Source organism: Microcaecilia unicolor, chromosome 1 (assembly GCF_901765095.1).
Source record: "Microcaecilia unicolor chromosome 1, aMicUni1.1, whole genome shotgun sequence".
Lineage (NCBI taxonomy): Eukaryota > Metazoa > Chordata > Amphibia > Gymnophiona > Siphonopidae > Microcaecilia > Microcaecilia unicolor.
This window is the reverse complement of record NC_044031.1, coordinates 470443453-470461974: the sequence shown is the minus strand read 5'-3', so window position 1 is coordinate 470461974 and position 18522 is coordinate 470443453.

Genomic DNA, 18522 nt, shown 5'->3' with positions numbered 1-18522 from the left:
CTGCAGCAACAAAGAAAAACTGGCCTCGAGGGGTCAGAAGTAGAAGAAAAGAAGTTTTAAAAGTGAGAAAGCAAGTGAAACCCTGGAGACTGCTCCTGGTTGGAAGAGCAGTAGGCGAGTGTTTTGGCTTCAGAGAAGAAAGTTCCAAAGGCAGGGCTCTGACAAGCTGGGGTTGGATTAAGCTGCTGAATGCACCTGATGGAAAAGACACAGTAAGTGGAAGCGGTGTAATTAACTGAGAAGCAGCTTCTAAAGCAAGAGGTGCTCTGTGAAAGTGAAAAGCAAAACTAAGAATCCCTGTTGTTGCTGGAGCAGTCTGCAAAGCTGGTCCAGATTCTAGGAGGGGAGCTAGACTGAGAACTGCTATTTTTCTATTAAAAGCTGAGCTGCTGCCGTGGAACAGTTTAGGAACGTGGTCTGAAGTAGAAATACAGCCAGAGCTGAAGCTGGTTGTCCTGAGGAAGGCGCAGCAGACTAGAAAGAGAAAGACTTTAAGCTGGGGCCAGAGATTGAACTTGCTGCACTTCCAAGCTGTAACAGGAGAAGTGGAAAGCCTAGAGTGGAATAGCTGTTTTTGCCAAGGTTTCTGTATACACAGCTTTGAGGCCAGTGCTGTGCTCACCAAGGAGTAAGGATACAAGCTTTATGATGGGAGTTTGGGAGCAAGAATGGCAAGAAGCCTGGATAGCCCTATAACAGCGGCCGGTAAATGTAGAGAACTATAGGCCTTGGGAATGGGGTATTGCGGAAGAGAAAAGAAGTATGGATAAAACAAAAGCCAGAAAGCAGTCACAGTGAGTGATGAACAAAAAACTCCCTGGGGTATCCCAAGAGACCCCTGGAGGAAAGCAGTCACATAGCCTGACCCAGTTCAGGAGAGGACAAGAGAATAAATCAGAGCTGCCAAGTTACCTATTCCAGGAGGGAGACTTTTTGGACTGTCCTAGATGTCTGTCAACCTCAACTTAGTGTATTATGGGACCTACAGCACTAATTTCAATGGATAGAATCATAGACTACAAATACTACACTACTTTGGGATGTAAGTTTAAAACCAGGAGCAGCCAAAAAGTCTTCCTCCTGGAATGGGTAACTTGGCAGCTCTGGTAAATCCTCACCCTGTGGGCCATCAACCTGGTGGAAGGGCAGACACCATTAAGATAGAGCCTGGATGGAACACATCAAGGAAGTATCCCGTCATACTGCCCTGGAAAAGGAAAAAAAAAAAAGAATTGCCCTGGAAAAGGAAAAAAAAAAGAATTGCTGGAAGCCCTTGAGCAACAGGCCAAGGAAATAGGAATTGCGGGCCAACCTCTTGGCCAGTGATGCTGAAAGGGCTACCCAGCAGCCAGAAGCCAAGGAATTCCAGTCTGTGGGGGACTTTTTAGATTGTCACAACAACCGAGGAAAACCTCCATGGATCCTTGTGGATTTGGCAATCAGCCAGTGTTCTGTGCATGAGCTTCTTACTGTTTTATCAATTGGAGACCTTTGTTTTTTCACAATTCTTTTGGGAATATATACAACAATACCAATTCCTAGACCCCTGATGCAGGCCAGTAGGGCCGAAACACAAGTCGTGTCGGGTCTCTTTTAATGTTCCTGAAGATTTTTGAAATAAAATTCCTTAGACACCATCTGCGAGAGACTCCTCTTCTTTTTAAATCTACTGTTTTATATGTGGACGTTTTAGATTACCAGGAAGAGACTATCCAGTTACAAGCACAAGTAGCCCTGCTGGAATCCTCCCTTACCTTCTTGCGTAAGAAGGGGCCAGAGCAGCTTAAGGAATTGGAGGAAGCATAACAATTTACCCAGGTGGTTGTGAAGCAACGTGATTAAGCCTTGAAGAAAGGGAGCCAGCTATAGGAGGTCCTTAAGCAGCAGACCCTTCCCATGAAAGAAGGGCTCAAAAAGAATGATCAAGTCCTGTTTGGGGAGAAAAGTCATTATGAACACTTAAAAAAAGAAGATGATCTCTAGGCTACAAATTTTGGAACAGTAATTGGAGGAGGCATTGTTAGTTGACTACACGGAGCATAGAGAAGCGCGGCCGACCCTGGAGACCCCACAACAACAGGAATTAAAGGGGGTAATAGACTAGAATTGTCTATTGACGGCCCAGCGGAAGCTGGAAGCCAGACAGATGCAGTAGGCATAGCAGCCTCAGTACCCCTATGGCAGTATACAGCGCTGCAAGGGCAATTGATTGGAATTAGTTGGAGTCATAATGGGAAACTAGCACAATTTCATATGCTGGCAGGACTAAATAGTGTGCTCCAATATCAGATATAAAACTTGAGCCTTCGGGGGCAGGGAGCATGTGAGAGGCTAAGAATGGTCCAGGAAGAAAGTATAGTGCTGGTGGAGAGGAACAGACTGTTGACCCAGCAGCTAACCAAGTGCAACAAGGTCCCAGCACAGAGCATGGAAGGGTGCAGAAGTATCATAGGGAAGTAGTAGTACTAGACTGTAACATAAGAGTTGCCCTACATGAGCTAAATCCAAAATGGCTCCAATTACTGAGAAGTGTAAAGCCCAGCAGTGACGGTGTGTGGAGGAAGCTAAGCAGGGTCAGCCCTGGCCGGGTCCCTTAAGCAAGTTTAATTAAAAAAATGGATGTAAAACATAACTGTTTAGACTGCCAAATTGCTTGTTCCATTGACTTAAGTGAAGCAAATAATCTGAATCCTTCCTATCCCAAGCGACTAAGCTGTGGAATGATCTGTCTTTGCACTTAAGACATATTTTTTCTTACTTGAGTTTTTGTTGTGTTCTTAAAAATCTTGGGCCTGATATTCAGCTGCTGGCGGGCAGCGTGTTTCTGTACGCCACTGGCTTTAAACCTGGATATTCAATGCTGTCCTATATCCGGTGACTGGCATTGAATATTCCGGTTTATTATGGCCACTTATAAGTTAACCAACTATGCTGATATTCAGTGCTAACTGGTTAACTTTATAGCGTTCAAAGATAGGCCTGGTATTTACGCGGCCTATTTTGACCTCTCAGGGGGGTCCTGGACCAAATCTACGGGGACCCAGGCCCCCGAGGCCCCACGTAGCTACGCCCCTGGTGAAAAGGGCTGCAGCGTGTGGCAAGAGCAGCCCCCGCCTCATAGCGCAGGTCCCTTTTTACTGTAGCTTAGTAAAAGGACCCCACAGTAAATAGAAAAAGATTAGAACAGAATCTGAAAGAAAAAACCTGAAGTTGATTGATCCAAAAACGAACCAAACTGAAAATGTTTTCTCTGCACCTCCCAAACAATTATGTAGGCAAAGGGAACCTTGGTGTGAAATGAAGGGATAAAGAACAAATCTCTGAATTCCATATATGAGGCCTGAGATATATGTGCAAATTAATTGGCTAACGAGCTCTTAACCATCAATAACTGGGTACCAGCAACCAATTATTGATGATAATTGGCACTCATTAAAATTGGCACGCACATCTGACTTCATGCTGTTCTAAAAAGCAGGGCGCCTAACTCCCATACTGTGTATCTAAAAAGCACGTGGGTCCACCGGAGGGGCATGGGTTTGTCAGGGGCATTCTGAAAAGTTGCACGTGTAGTTATAAATTGCTGGGTAAGGGCAGGGGCGTAGCTAGGTGGGGCCATGGGCCCCCACAGACTTAGGCCCCCCTCTACTTTCAACCCCCCGCCGCTGACCCTACCTCATTGCTTTCAACCCCCATTCCCGCCACCGCCGCCGACCCTCCTTTGCCGCCGCTGCCGCCAGGTACCTTTGCTGGCAGGGGTCCCCACCCCCCACCAGCCGAAATCCTCTTAAGCGCCAGTCTCTGGCGTGTTCGCTGATCTGTTTCTGTGAGTCTTGACTCCTGACGTGCTGCACGGACGTGCAAGACATCAGGAGTCAAGGCTCACAGAAACAGATCAGCGAACGTGCCGGAGACCGGCGCTGAATGGGGTTGGGGACCCCCGCCATTAAAGGTACTTGGCGGCAGTGGTGGCGGGAGCAGCGGAGGTGGTCGATAGTGGTGGGGGAGGTTGAAAGTGGTGGGGGGGGTCGGTGGCACAGGGGGGCTAAAATGTGCCACCTCACCTTGGGCTCTGGACCCCCCCTCCCACCGAGGTCTGGCTACGCCCCTGGGTAAGGGTGCCTAACTGGTGCCAGCATTTACACCAGGTTTCTGCAGGTGTATGTCTAGTTCCTAAAGTTAGGATGGGAATCGGTGCTGAGTGTGATTCTATAAAGGGAAAGGGTTGACATTTGATATACCACCTCCTTTCTATGGTTACAATCAAAGTGGTTTACATATTATAAACAGCTGGGCAATGGAAGGTTAAGTGACTGGCTCACTGCAGTGAGAATTGAACCCAGTTCCGCTGGTTCTCAGGTTGATGTACTAACCATTAGGCTACTGCTCCAGTTCCCCTTTGTGTGTGTTTGATGCAAATTCAAGTTGTTTGCCACTGTCAATTTTTTAATAAAAATTGAATGAAACAAACAAACAAAAAAGAATTGTGCTTAGTGCCAGTTTTTTTCAGGTGCTGAATTTTGAGCACCAATTATAGAATTCCCTCCAAAATCAGGAAATCTGGCTCTATCTTTCTCATTAGGGGGGGTCCTTTTACTAAGGCGTTCTGAAAAATGGCTTGCTGTAGTATAGGTGCGGGTTTTGGGCGCACGCCGATCCATTTTTTAGCGCGCCTGTAAAAAAGGCCTTTTTTTGCTGAAAATGGACGTGCGGCAAAAATCAAAATTGCCGCGCATCCATTTTGGGTCTGAGACCTTTCCGCCAGCCATTGACCTAGTGGTAAAGACTCACACGGTAAGAAGGCGGTAATGACCTACGCGCGCCAAATGCCACTTGGCGCATGTCCGTTACGCACTCCCGAAAATAAAAAATATTTTTCAGGCGCGTGTATTGGACGTATGAAATTATCGCAAGAGCCATGCTGTAGTCGGGTGGTAACTCGATTTTGACACATGTTCGATGCGCGTAGACGCTTACGCGGCTTAGTAAAAGGGCCCTTAGGTGTTTTAAGGGTGTAGAGTACAATTTTAGGAGTCTCTTTCCACAGAATTTTAGTTAGCACCCAACCCATTGGAAAAAGAATAGCTCACACACCCAAAATATAGTTTATCTGGGGAGTAATAATAACTTCATGGACTCTATTCATACCTACCATGACAGAAAGAGATGTTTTGGCATGTTATTTAGCAAAGTAATAATCTTGTCAGCATTATTAGGTACTATATTCTATATATCACCATAGAATTCAATCCCTAGATATTTTACTTGAGAGAATACTCATTTAAATTTATGGACATCAACTTGCATGTTGTGACTAAGGACATTATAGGGCATAACTTTCAATTTCCTCCAATTAATAATATATCCAGGGAATACTGAGAATCTCTTTATTAAGGCCAACCATGCAGGAATGGATGATTCAGGGTTAGATATAAAAATTAATAAAATATCCACATAGGATACTAATTTGTAATCACAACCAAGCAAATTAACTCTCATGAAGTTTGGCTATAACTAGGGTTTCTGATTTTAGGTTTGAACTGATATATACATATGTGTCGATTGGATAAACACTGGAAAAACAACACTTCCCCTGTTACTTTCTCCTGGCATATTTTATATCCTCCGCTCAAGTTTTTGTGCTAACAATTCTTAGGTTTCAGAGACCTACATGTATTTGATTCCACTGCAAAGATACCCAGCAATAGTACCTGTGGTGTAAAAACACTGATAAACACAATTTATTTTGTACCTGCAAAGAACTCCTAATTAGCTTGAAAATAAACACCTAAATTTACAATTTCTCACCTAAAAATAGAGGACCTAGTTAAAGCTAAAGGTTCCGCTGCTAGATCAAACAAGAGAAGGGATAATAACAGTGGCATAGCCATACTTGGTGCGTATATTGCATACGCAACCCCTGTCAGCAACACTTAGAAAACAGGTGTTTCTTTTTCCTGTGCTGGTCATAGGCATCGGTACGGGGTGGCACAAGGTGGCAAGTGCCAACCCAAAAAACTGCCATGCTACCCCTCTGCCGCACCAGCTGAAGTCGATTTTCTTGTGCAAGGGCCCCTACTGTGGGACTCACTTCCCCCCACACCTCCATCTACAGACGTCTCTTGAACCATTTAAAACAGACCTGAAAACATACTTATTTAAGAATGCATTTTTCTAATACCCTTTTCCGCCACAGACCCCTCATCCTGAGCAATCACTGAACAGCACCGATACAACCTTCTGTCTAACCCCTCCCCCCCACACTTTCCTATCATATACTGTAGTTCTACCCTTCTTCCCTCACTGTGCTGTATTATACTTAACTCACACCCCTCTTTGTGTACTATTTGGATTGTAAGCCAACTAGAAGGCACGTTCATTGAGCAGGATAGCAAATATAAATAAAACTTAGTAACGTAGTAGATGATGGCAGATAAAGACCTGTACAGTCCATCCAGTCTGCCCAGCAAGATAAACTCATTGTATGTGCTACTTTATATATATACCTGAGCTTGATTTGTCCTTGCGATTTTCAGGGCACAGACTGTAGAAGTCTGACAAGTGATAGCTTTGCTTTTCTATTACTGGTGTCGCCACCCAATCTCGGTTAAGTTTCTGTGGATCCATTCCTTCTGAACAGGATTCCTTTGTGTTTATCCCAGGCATTTTCATCTGCACCACCTCCCGCGGGAGGGCATTCCAAGTATCCACCACCCTCTCCGTGAAAAAATACTTCCTGACATGAATGGGATGCAAACATACCAGGCTATAATCTATTTAGAACAGATTCTGTTCAATATATTTGTGAGTGACATTGCCAAAGGGTTAGAAGGTAAAGTTTGCCTTTTTGTGGATAATACCAAGATTTTAAATAGAGTGGACACCCCGGAGGGAGTGGAAAACTTGACAAAGGATCTGCAGAAGCCTCATCCATAGGGGCCAGCGCCATACTATCCCAGGCCAATGCCGATGGTAAACTGCTCCCATGTGCCTATTTTTCCTAGAAGTTCTGTTCATCTGAAAGGAACTATTCAATTGGAGACCAGGAACTATTGGTCATAAAGATGACACTGGAAGAGAGGCACCTCTTACTTGAGGGGGCCAAATATCCATTCATCATACTGATGGACCATAAAAACCTGTTGTATCTCCAGGAAGCACGCCAACTCAATCCATAGCAAGCATGGTGGTCCCTGTTCTTTTCTCGCTTCAATTTTCAGATGTTCTTTCAGCCTGCAGAGAAGAACGGCAAAGCGGATGCTCTGTCCCAAATGATGGAAACCTCAGAAGAGACGTATGACTTCCAGCATGTCATAGACTTCACTCAGATCCTGACCACTGTCATAGTGCTGGTTTCACCTGGTAAAATCATTCAGGCTGATTTTCGAAAGAGAAGGACGATGTCCTCGACCCATAATGAAAAAAAGGGCGTCCCTGACGAGCACTTGGATGACTTTACCTGGTCGTGTTTTTCTTACGACCAAGGCACAAAAAGGTGCCCGAACTGACCAGATAACCACTGGAGAGAATCGGGGATGACATCCCCTTACTCCCCCAGTGGTCACTAACCCCCTCCCACCCTAAAAAAATCTTTAAAAATATTTTGTGCCAGCCTCTATGCCAGCCTCAAATGTCATACTCAGGTCCATCACAGCAGTATGCAGGTCCATGGAGCAGTTTTAGTGGGTGCAGTGCACTTCAGGAAGACGGACATAGGCCCATCCCCCCTCCCCACCTGTTACACTTGTGGTGGTAAATGTGAGCCCTCCAAAACCCACCAGAAACCCACTATACCCACATCTAGGTGCCCCCTTCACCTGTAAGGGCTATGGTAGTGGTATACAGTTGTGGGTAGTGGGTTTAGGGGGGGTGTTGGGGGGCTCAGCACACAAGGTAAGGGAGCTATGTACCTGGGAGCAATTTATGAAGTCCACTGCAGTGCCCCCTAGGGTGCCTGGTTTGTGTCCTGGCATGCCAGGGGCACCAGTGCACTATGAATGCTGGCTCCTGCCACGACCAAAGGGCTTGCATTTTGTCGTTTCTGAGATGGGTTTCCTTGGTTTCCATTATCGCCGAAAATCAGAAACGACCAAGTCTAGGGATGACCATCTCTAAGGATGACATAAATTTCAAGATTTGGGCATCCCTAACCATATTATCGAAACAAAAGATGGACGTCCATCTTGTTATGATAATACGGGTTTCCCTGCCTCTCCATCAGGACGTTTTGCAAGAACGTCCTCAGCAAAACTTGGGCGTCCCTTTTGATTATGCCCCTCTGTGTGCCCAAACGTCTCTAGGAGGCCATACTTAAATGGGGTCATGACTCTAAAATCACTGGTCACTCTGAGGTTTGAGGTACCACTGAATTGATATCCCACTCGTATTGGTAGCCCAGCCTGAAGAAGGATGTAAAAGAATTTGTCATGGTCTGTCCAGTCTGTGCACTGCAGATGTCAACCTGTGTCCACCCTTGGGTTCTACTGAAACAATTCCCACCACCAAGAAACCTTGGAAACACCTTATGATGGGCTTCATCACAGATCTTTCTCTCTTTGATGGTCTCTCCACCATCTGGGTGGTAGTAGATAATTTCTCTAAGATGGCCCAGTTTGTGCCTCTTGCCGGACTAACATCAGTCTCTATGCTGGCCTAACATTTCCTGCAGGAGATTTTCCACGTTCATGGGCTGCCTGAGTCCATCGTCTCCAATCGGGAGTCCAATTTACCTCCAGGTTTTGGTGGAGACTCAATAGTTCACTTCAGGTTAAACTAGATTTCTCATCTGGATACCATCCACAGACTAATAGTCAAACCAAGAGAATCAATCAAATTTTGTAAGCCTTCTTGCAGGCCTATGTTTCTACCTTGCACAATGACTGGTCCCGGCTGCTACCCTGGGCAGAATTCTGTTACAATAACCATGTAAGCGAGTCCACTGGAGCCTCTCCCTTTTGGATAGTGTTTGTCAATACCCTTGAGTATCTATGCCAGCTCCGCTTTCCACAGAGGTCCCTGCGGTCAAGGAGACCATCAAGTCCCTCTCCCAGATATGGGAGATGATGCAGAACCTCTTAATCCAGTTGACCTAGAGGTACAAGCGGCAGGCTGACAAAAGAAGACGTCCAGCTCCCTGCTTCCATAGAGGAGAATTGGTCTGGCTTTCTACATTGAATCTATTCCTCAAATACCCATCTATCCAGTTTGCTGTCCGGTTCATAAGATCTTATCTGGTGATCTGCCAAGTGAGTCCAGTCACCTACCAACTGAAACTACCCGCTAACTTATAATTCACAACACTTTCCATGTGACAATAGCTACAGCACTCCCTACACCTCTACCAGTTGATGCTGACCCCGTTGACGAATACGAGGTTCAGAGCATCCTGGATTCCAGAAGGATGTGGGAACAGTTGCAATACTTCATCACCTGGAAAGGCTACAGACCAGAGGAAAATTCCTGGGAGCCAGTTCTGCCTTGTTCCTGCTTAGGTTCCAGTCCAGATTGGGGTAGTCCCAGTGTCCATCTCACTGTAGTTCCAGTGCAGCTCGCTGTGGTTCCAGTCTCCATCTCACTATGGTTCCAGTCCAGCTCACTGTGGTTCCAGTTTTCAGTTCCTGTCAAGCTTGGGGTGGTCCCAGTCTCTAGTTCCAGTCCTGCTCACTGTGGTTCCAGTCTTCAGTTTCAGTCCACCTCTCTGTGGTTCCAGCCTCCACTGTGACTCATCTGCTGTTGATCTGAGCCTCCTGGTCTTCGGTCAGGGACTCATCAATGGTCCAAGGGTTCACCCTGCAGGCCTGTAACAATGTGAAAGATCAGTGCCAAATATAGATCTAGAGCAGGAAGTGAAGAAGAAAGGAGGTGAGAAAATAAATAGCAAAAATGAACGGAGACTGGAAACAAAAGGGAAGCAGAACCAGAGACTGAGAACAAGATGATTAAAAAAATTAAATCACCAGACAATAAAGGTGAGAAAAATGATTTTATTTTTCAGTTTAGTGACTGAATTATGTCAGTATTGAGAATTTACATCTGTCGGCTTTTAATTTGCACTGTGCGTGCATTTCTTTCTTTTTCTGTGGAGGACATGTATTTCTTTCTTTTTCTGTGGTGTTGTACAACATGCAGAGTCTGGTATCTCTGCTTTCAGGTTTTGTCTCCATTCCAGTTTTTCTCTGCATGTTTTTTTTGTAGTTCCCTGATTTGTATCAGGTTAGAGGCATGTTCTGCATCTGCAACTGAGGTGAAGGATTCTGCTGGCATGTAGTGTCTGTGTTGGAATCTGTAATAGTCCATCTTGTTCCAGTTTTCCAGAAATAGGCATATTGTTGCTCTAGGGTCAGATGTAATATTTATAAGCACTGTCTTTTCATAGGTGGGTTAGGGCTATTATGGTTTGGTAAGTTTCCTATATAGGTGTGAGTGTCTTTTTGCAAGGTTGTGTGTTATTTTGCATAGTGTCTGGCATGTTTGAAAAACTGGCAATTGCAGCTATGCTATGAAAGTAAGTAATTAATGTAACACATAAGTATATTTTCAAAGCACATAGACTTGCAAAGTTCTGTAGTAATCTATGGAACTTTGTAAGTCTAAGTGCTTTGAAAATGAACCCCTATAGTAACATAGTAGATGATGGCAGATAAAGACCTGCATGGTCCATCCAGTCTGCCCAACAAGATCAACTCATTACGTATGGCATGTGTAGATGTAGGGTGGATATGCACAGATATACATGTGTAGATGTAGGTATGAAAGTATGGTTTATATATTTTTAGGCTATGACAATTATGCTTTGAATTTTTATTTGTTTTATATTTTTTATGTATATGTGCATGTATGTGTATGTAGGATTGTATATATTTATATCTTTTAAGATATATAAATGCTTTGAATTTTACATTTTTTATATGTATATGTGCATGTATGTTTATGTAGGATAGTATATGCATTTTAATTTTTAGATATGATTTTGATGTTGGTCCTCCATCATTATACTATAATTTTATATTTGACATATATTTTTATGTATTTTTATGTTGGACCCCTGATGCAGGCGTTTGTACGGCGAAACACGGCCCGTGTCGGGTCTTCATCATAAATAAAGGACTACATTTTTCTCAATCCTGAAGGCCCAGTGTTTGCTTTGTTTGTTTGGTTACTTCTGTATGCTGTATTCCCTCTCTTTTTGTGGCTATAAAGTTTAGCACCTCCAGTTTGTTTTGTATGCCTTACAGCAACAGCCTGTAAAGTACACAAGAACAATAATAGCATTGTGTGTGAGAGTGAGAGTCTAATGATTAGGAACTGTGCAATAACCTCAACCCAGCTAGAGACGCAACCCCTGTTGAAAAGTCCTGACTATGCCACTGGATAATGGGCATCTTTGTCTTGTTTACCTACTTAGTGGTGATGAGTGGAAGTCCTCAGGTATTGAAACTGAGTGGGTATCAGCTGAAACAAACAGGGACCATCAGGTGTGTAGATGACACACGAAGTCAAGAGGATAAACACACCTGATCATTGGTCCTGAAACTCAAAAACCCTGTTTATTCACTTATTTACTGAAAGCTAGTAGTTTATTTACAGAGAGAGAAAATAGCAAGCAGTAGTAAAGATTCTTATAATTTTTAATAATAAAATCTAAGGCTAACAAAAGCAAGCATGGTGCCCTCAATTTAACACACACTCCAAACTCTGGTAAAGGTAACTAACCCAGCAGCTACAAACGAGATCACAGAACTTAAACATATAACCTGTTGGTGTCTGTAGAGTCTTCTCCATGATGGTAGCTGGAGGCAAGATTGAATAGATCTGTTGCCTGGAGATGGAACTAGTTGGCTGTGTCCCTGCATGGTCGTTTATAAAGGATAAAGGGGTTATGGATTTGATATACCGCTTTTCTAAAGTTGGGACTATGTATGTAGCTTTAACGATAGGCACCTTAAAAGATGCTTTAACTAGGCAGCCCCTTATAAAATTCTCTTATGTGCATAGTGCTGGTGAAAAATCACACATAAGCGACTTACATAGTAAAATGCTATGCAAGTCACTTATATGTGAATTTTCATTTGCACTATGCACATAAGAGAACTTTATAAGGGGCTGCCTAGTTAAATCATCTTTTAAGGTGCCTTATATTAAGGCTACATATCTTGTCTCCCTATTTTCTGTAACGAGTATTATAACCAGATATATATGCGTGTTTGTACTTAGGTGGAAGCACTTATGTCAGCCATAGAACTGGCATGTGTGAGCCTAAATGTCAGAGCCATGCACATTACTTGTAATATTCTTTATATTATGGATGTAAATGTGGGCATTGTTTGTTTCTTTTTTAAATCAGTGTTTATCAATTAAAACCTAAAATTAACACTGATTTCAGTGGGCAGGTCTTCAGATAACTTAGTAACCAAGTAAATGACAGCAGAAAAAGACCTAAGTGGTCCATCTGATCTGGCCAGTAATAAATTGCTACTCCATGCAGGTTAGCACTGCTCTCCCCACTAACCACACCACCGTTATTTAGGGTTGTGGATAGAGTGAAAAGTATTAATGGAGAATCTATGGTGTCTTCCATACACACCATATATATATATATATATATATATATATATATATATATATCTTCGACAAGATATATCACAAAGATCAACATGTGTAACTGTATAATCTTTTGAACTTCTAGTACTGTCTTATAATGTCTTTTGCTTTAACACCGTCATGTAATTCACCACCACGTAACACAAACCCTCTGTAAACCTAATGTATATTCACTTCTATTTCCAGTACCCATGATGTATTGTAAGCCACATTGAGCCTGCAAAGAGGTGGGATACAAATGCAATAAAAAAAAAAATATATATATATATTTAAGGTGTGGTAATATCTTTTTTTCCTGAACAATGAATTTCTGTTTTCATAACAGCTGAGATTCTTTTTCCGTATATTCACCCTCCCAAATTCAAATTATTTTCACCGACTCGAACCCATTGGTGATTAAATTAATGTATAAACCTATTTGAAAATAATGTCTTGAATGTTAGCAATACTTCTTCCTGTTTAGTTCTAATACTTCACTGGAAAAAAAAGGTTGCCCTTTTAAGAAAGCTGTACACCAATTTGCAGATCCTCATACTATAACAATAATTGATTCCAGGTGCTTTCTTCTAAAGGGCCTACTCTTCCTTGTGTGACTTATCCTCCCACTGGTGAGACACAGGTTGCTGCTGCATCAGTCTAAAAAATGAAAAACGTTTGCTAATAAATGCCTTTTCTGGATGCATATTTAGGCTTAGTGTGACAGGTTGAAAAAGAAGAAACATTTTGACTAAATTAGTACTGAATGCATTTGTATAGATAAGTTGGCCAGACTGTTCTGCAGAAAAAAAAAGTTATGGGCCAATATTTAAACCTTGTGGTCAGCATTAAAAAAAATGCCAGCTCTGGTATTCAAATCATTCACATATATTCATTGATGCTATCTATATAGTCACCGATACTGAATCTACGTATGAGTGTTGAGCTAAGTTATAGCAATGATATTTAGTGGTTTCATGCAGGACAGCCTTGCGTAGGAGCTGAATATCACCAGTTATCTTTATAGCTGGGTGGAACACCCAAACTTACTCATTGCTGTACCCCAGCACTATCTGGATAGTACCAGGGTAGTGTGTAGAAATTTCAGTTGCACTATGTGCATTGTGCTGCTAAAAATGCATGGATAGGCCAGGGATAGGCCCTCACTAAAGGTATATTTGGGGTCAATTCTAGAAGTGGGCACCTCAATTCTATAACGACATCTGGGCACCCAGATTCTGTTATAGAATACTAGCATAAACCTGCATTGGGGTGCCTAAGTTTTGAGTGACCATTTATGCCTGGTCTATGGCTGGAGTAACTGGGTGTACCTAAAAGCACCATGCAATGCACGGAACTTATAGTAATCTATAAATTGTGTGCATAAATTGGAGACAAGCCCATACCCCTCCTATACTCTGCCCACATTTATGCCTCCTTTTTAAACAAAGTTTTTATTAATTGAATCAAAAGAACATTACAAAACCCATTTAAAATACCAATACAGAGCAATATCCACCAAAAAGTGGTGGATTTAGCAAACAACAAAATATAATGTTCTAGGACTAACACACTATCTTATAGAATAGTGCATAGTGCATTTACACGTGGGCAGTGACCCTCCCGGTTTCATTTTAGGCCCACCCAGTGGTAGCACGCATCGTTAGTGTAGCTGGCAGGGATCCCCAGGCCCCGCCAGCCGAAGAGTCCTTTCAGGAGTTCCCCCCCCCCCCCCAAGCAGTCTCATCCCCCCAGCAGTCAGCCAGCTGCTGGTGCTGGCATCCCTCCTCCCACACATGCTCAGTTTAATTGGCATCCCGTATGTGCATACACGGGTGGGGAGGGGGGATGCTGATGTGTGTGTGTGTGTGGGGAGGTGTCGGCATTAGCAGCTGGAAATGCATTACTGACTACCACGAGAATGAGATTGCTCAGGAGGGACTCCAGAGAGGCCTCCTTAGCTGGCAGGGCCCAGGGATCCTCGCCAGCCAAGGTATTAATTTTTACTGCCTCGGGGTATAGCGGGCGGAGAAGAAATGTGTCGATTGTGCCCACCCAGTCCACCCCCAAAATGGAGATCTGGCTATGCTACTGGTATAAGTGCTACTTTTCTGTGCATTTACACATGCAAGTTTTTCATAAGTGTACGTTCCCAGTTATAGAATTGCCTTTTATGTGCTTTTTAATGCTGATCTGTTAATGCTTGCAAAATGGCATATTATGCAAAACATTTGTAATCATAGCTTTGAAAAGCAATTGCATTTAATGTGGCATTGTGCTGTGCAATATCATTTTAAGGTGCACCATGTCCTTAGAAAAGAGCTATTTATTTCCATGTTCCTGCCTGCTGGCATTGCTAAAGGCAAGCATAATGCCCAATTTAAAGTGTTTTAGACACTAAGGAGGCAAATTCTATATCTTAGCTCTTCTAAAATCAAAACTGAAATGCTAAATCAAAATCAATAGCTATGATCTTTGCCCACTCTAAGAAAGCAATCAGTTGTAGTATAGGTGACATAGAATGAGGAACTAGTATGGGATCAACAGGGGGGAAAAAAAACCCAAACAGCCACTGGAACCAAAATATCAATACTAAAATAGGAAAATCCCAGACAATTTGAAATAATCAAAGAGTTAGACCCTTTCAAATAAACAAGAATAGGGCTCACAGTTAAATAAGGGAGGAAAAAGTTTCAGAATCCACCCGGAGCCATAAATGTCAGGTATCCAAGTATATCGGGTGAAGTCACCTCATCGGCTAAAAAAACATCCCAACGGTTAAATTCAAATCAATACGCCTTTATATTCAGTGCTAGAGCCAACGTTTTCAAAATTTTTCCTAAGAGTATAACAGGTGCAAACAGTGCAAAGCAATCTTCACTTGTCTTTCATGCAGTCAATTTCCACACCAAAATGTAGCAGAGAAATCACTTATCTGCAGCAATTCTGTTGGCTGATGAAGTGGCCCCACCATCGGTGGCCAGTGTTTGCAATAGCTGCATCAGGGTTTATAGGACCATATCATCAAAGTGCTACTGTTAACGTGCTTAACCAGCTCCAAAAACCTGATGCAGTTATTGCAAGACACTGGCCACTGTCGGTGGGACAACTTCAGCAGCCAAGAGTTCCTGCAGATAAGTGATTTCTCTGCTACAGGGCCAACTTAACCTATGGACCAGGTGAGACTCTGGTCCAGGGTGCCGGTGATAACGTGCGGCAAATGCCTTGGCCAGTGACGTCACCAGCCTCATAGGTTAAACCAGTGGTTCTCATTGCCCTGCCTTCTACCCTCCCCTCTGTAATACCAGTGCCTCCCCCCCCCTCCCATGGACCCAGTGCTGTTCCCTCTTCTTTCATCAACCCCTCCCCCCCCTCGAGTCCAGCACCGCTTTGTCTTCTCCCCTTCCCTCCTATTGGTGTGTCAGGCCTGCTTTGTTTTCTTTAGCACCCTCTGCAGCAATAAAAGGTTGCCTGAGCTGGCACTGAATCCTTCCTTCTGCTGTGTTCCGCCCCTCTGACACAACTTCCTGTTTACGCGAGGGTGGCATGCGGCAGAGGGAAGGATCCAGCGACAGCTCAGGCAGTGTGTTATCACTGCAGGGACCACTAAAGAAAACAAAGCATGTTTGGACTGAGGGGAGGGGAGAAGACAAAGCGGTGATGGATGGGGGGGGGGGTTGAGGAAAGAAGAGGGAGTGGCGTTGGTTTCACAGGGGAGGTGCTGGCTTCCTAGGAGGGGGAGGGGAGGCATTAGTTTCATGGGGAGTGCTGCTGGACTTGGGGAGGTTTGAGGGAAGAAGGCAGTGGTGGACTAATGGAGGGGTGCTGATTGATAAAGAGGGAGAGTTGTTGGACTCGGGGGGGGGGGGTCTGAGGGAAATAGAGGAAGAGATGGACTCATGGAGGGGGGATCTGAGGGAACAAGAGGAACAGTTGGACTCACGAGGGAACAAGAGGAAGAGGAAGAGTTGCTGGACTCACGAGGGGGGCACTGAGGGAAGAAGGAGAGGTTCTGGACTCGAGGGGGTGGGCTTAGGGAAGAAGAGGGAGAGGACCTAGACTTGTGGGGGAGAAGGGAGATATGCTGAACCCATGGGAGGAGGGAAGAGGGAGGGAAGGGGACAGGTGCTGGATCTGCATTTGTAGGGGGGTAGGAGATATGCTAGATTATGGATGAGGGAACCGGGGAAAGAGGAGGAAGATGGCAAACCATTGGGGGAGGGTGCTGGACAGAGGGGGAGATGATGGAGGAGGGAGAGAGTGGGTAAGAGAAGGAGAGAGATGCAGGACCCACAAGAGATGCAGGTACAGAAACTCTGATGCCGTGTTCCTTCCCAATTTGTGGAATGTGCTGTTGGGAGGGAGGGAGGGTGGAATTGTGGAAGGTGCTGTAGGGGACAGGACAGGGGGGCAGAATGGGGTGGGACAAGTGGGAGGCAGGGTATAGGGGCACAAAAGCAAATGTTGGTCCAGGGTGCAACAGCCTGTTGAGCCGGCCCTGCTCTGCTACAGTTTGGTGTGGAAATTGACTGCATGAAAGAAAAGTGAAGATTGCTTTGCACTGTTTGCACCTAGAAGTAGCCTAGTGGTTAGTGCAGTGGACTTTGATCCTGGGGCACTGAGTTTGATTCCTACTGCAGCTCCTTGTGACTCTGGGCAAGTCACTTAACCCTCCATTGCCCCAGGTACAAAATAAGTACCTGAATATATGTAAACCACTTTGAATGTAGTTGCAAAAACCTCAGAAAGGTGGTATATCACGTTCCCTTTCCCTTATGAAAAATGTTGCAAAGGTTGGGCTCAAGCACTGAATATAAAGTTGTATTGACTTGATTTACTGTTGGGATGTTTTTTTTAGCTGATGAAGTGACTTCACCCGATATACCTGGATGCATGACATTTATGGCTCCGAGTGAGTTCTGAAGCTTTTTCCTTCCTTATTTAACTGTCAGCCCTGTTGTTGTGTATTTGAAAGGGTCTAACTCTTTGACTGTTTCAATTGTCTGGGATTATCAATTTTGGAATTAGTATGGAATTCCAGGTAATTTAGGGTAAAACATAGTTATAGCATCCATTTCTTGTGGCTCAGAGATACTTGGGTTTGATTGCCTGATACAGGGATAGTGTGGCTGGGGTGCATGTTGGAGGTGATGCATTTAAGTGTATTGGCTCTGGGAGGTGGGGGCAGGATAACCTTTATGTCAACACTCCACCAGAATGACCCTAGGACATCCAGAATCATTGGAAACCACCTGTTAATGCTTTAGTTAGACATGGGATCACATTACTTGGATAACCTCTACTTCTGGGAAGGACAAAGAGGAAAGAGGGGATAAAGACCAAAACGTGCAGTCGTAGACAAGAAATGCTTTTAATCCAGCTTTACCAACAGAAACTTAGATTCTCTAACTAATTAAAGTTTGTAAATCTTTATCCTGCTTAATCTATTCCATTATTCATAGACATTAATCCATATAAGCTCATTTTGCTTTAAAAAGAAATACAGCAAACCTCACAATAATTACATGGTAATGCACAAATTGAGGCTGATATTCAAAGCACATAGACTTACAAAGTTACATAGGTTACTACACTAAACTTTGTAAGTCTATGTGCTTTGAAAATGAATACCACTAATGTGACATTGTCATAGACCTAGAAATGATACAGGGCAATGTGATACCTTAAAGTTATGTTTTGGTATCTTGAACACTTCAAAATCCCTGGTTTTACCCCATTGCATTGTTTATCCTTGTTCAGTACCTCAGAACTTTATAATAACATCTAAACATAGTAGATGATGGCATGGTATGGTCCATCCAGTCTGCCCAACAAGATAAGCTCATATGTGCTGCTTTATGTGTATACCCAACTCTGATTTGTATCTGCCATTATCTGCCATTTTTAGGGCACAGACCATAGAAGTCTTCCCAGCACTAGCCCCGC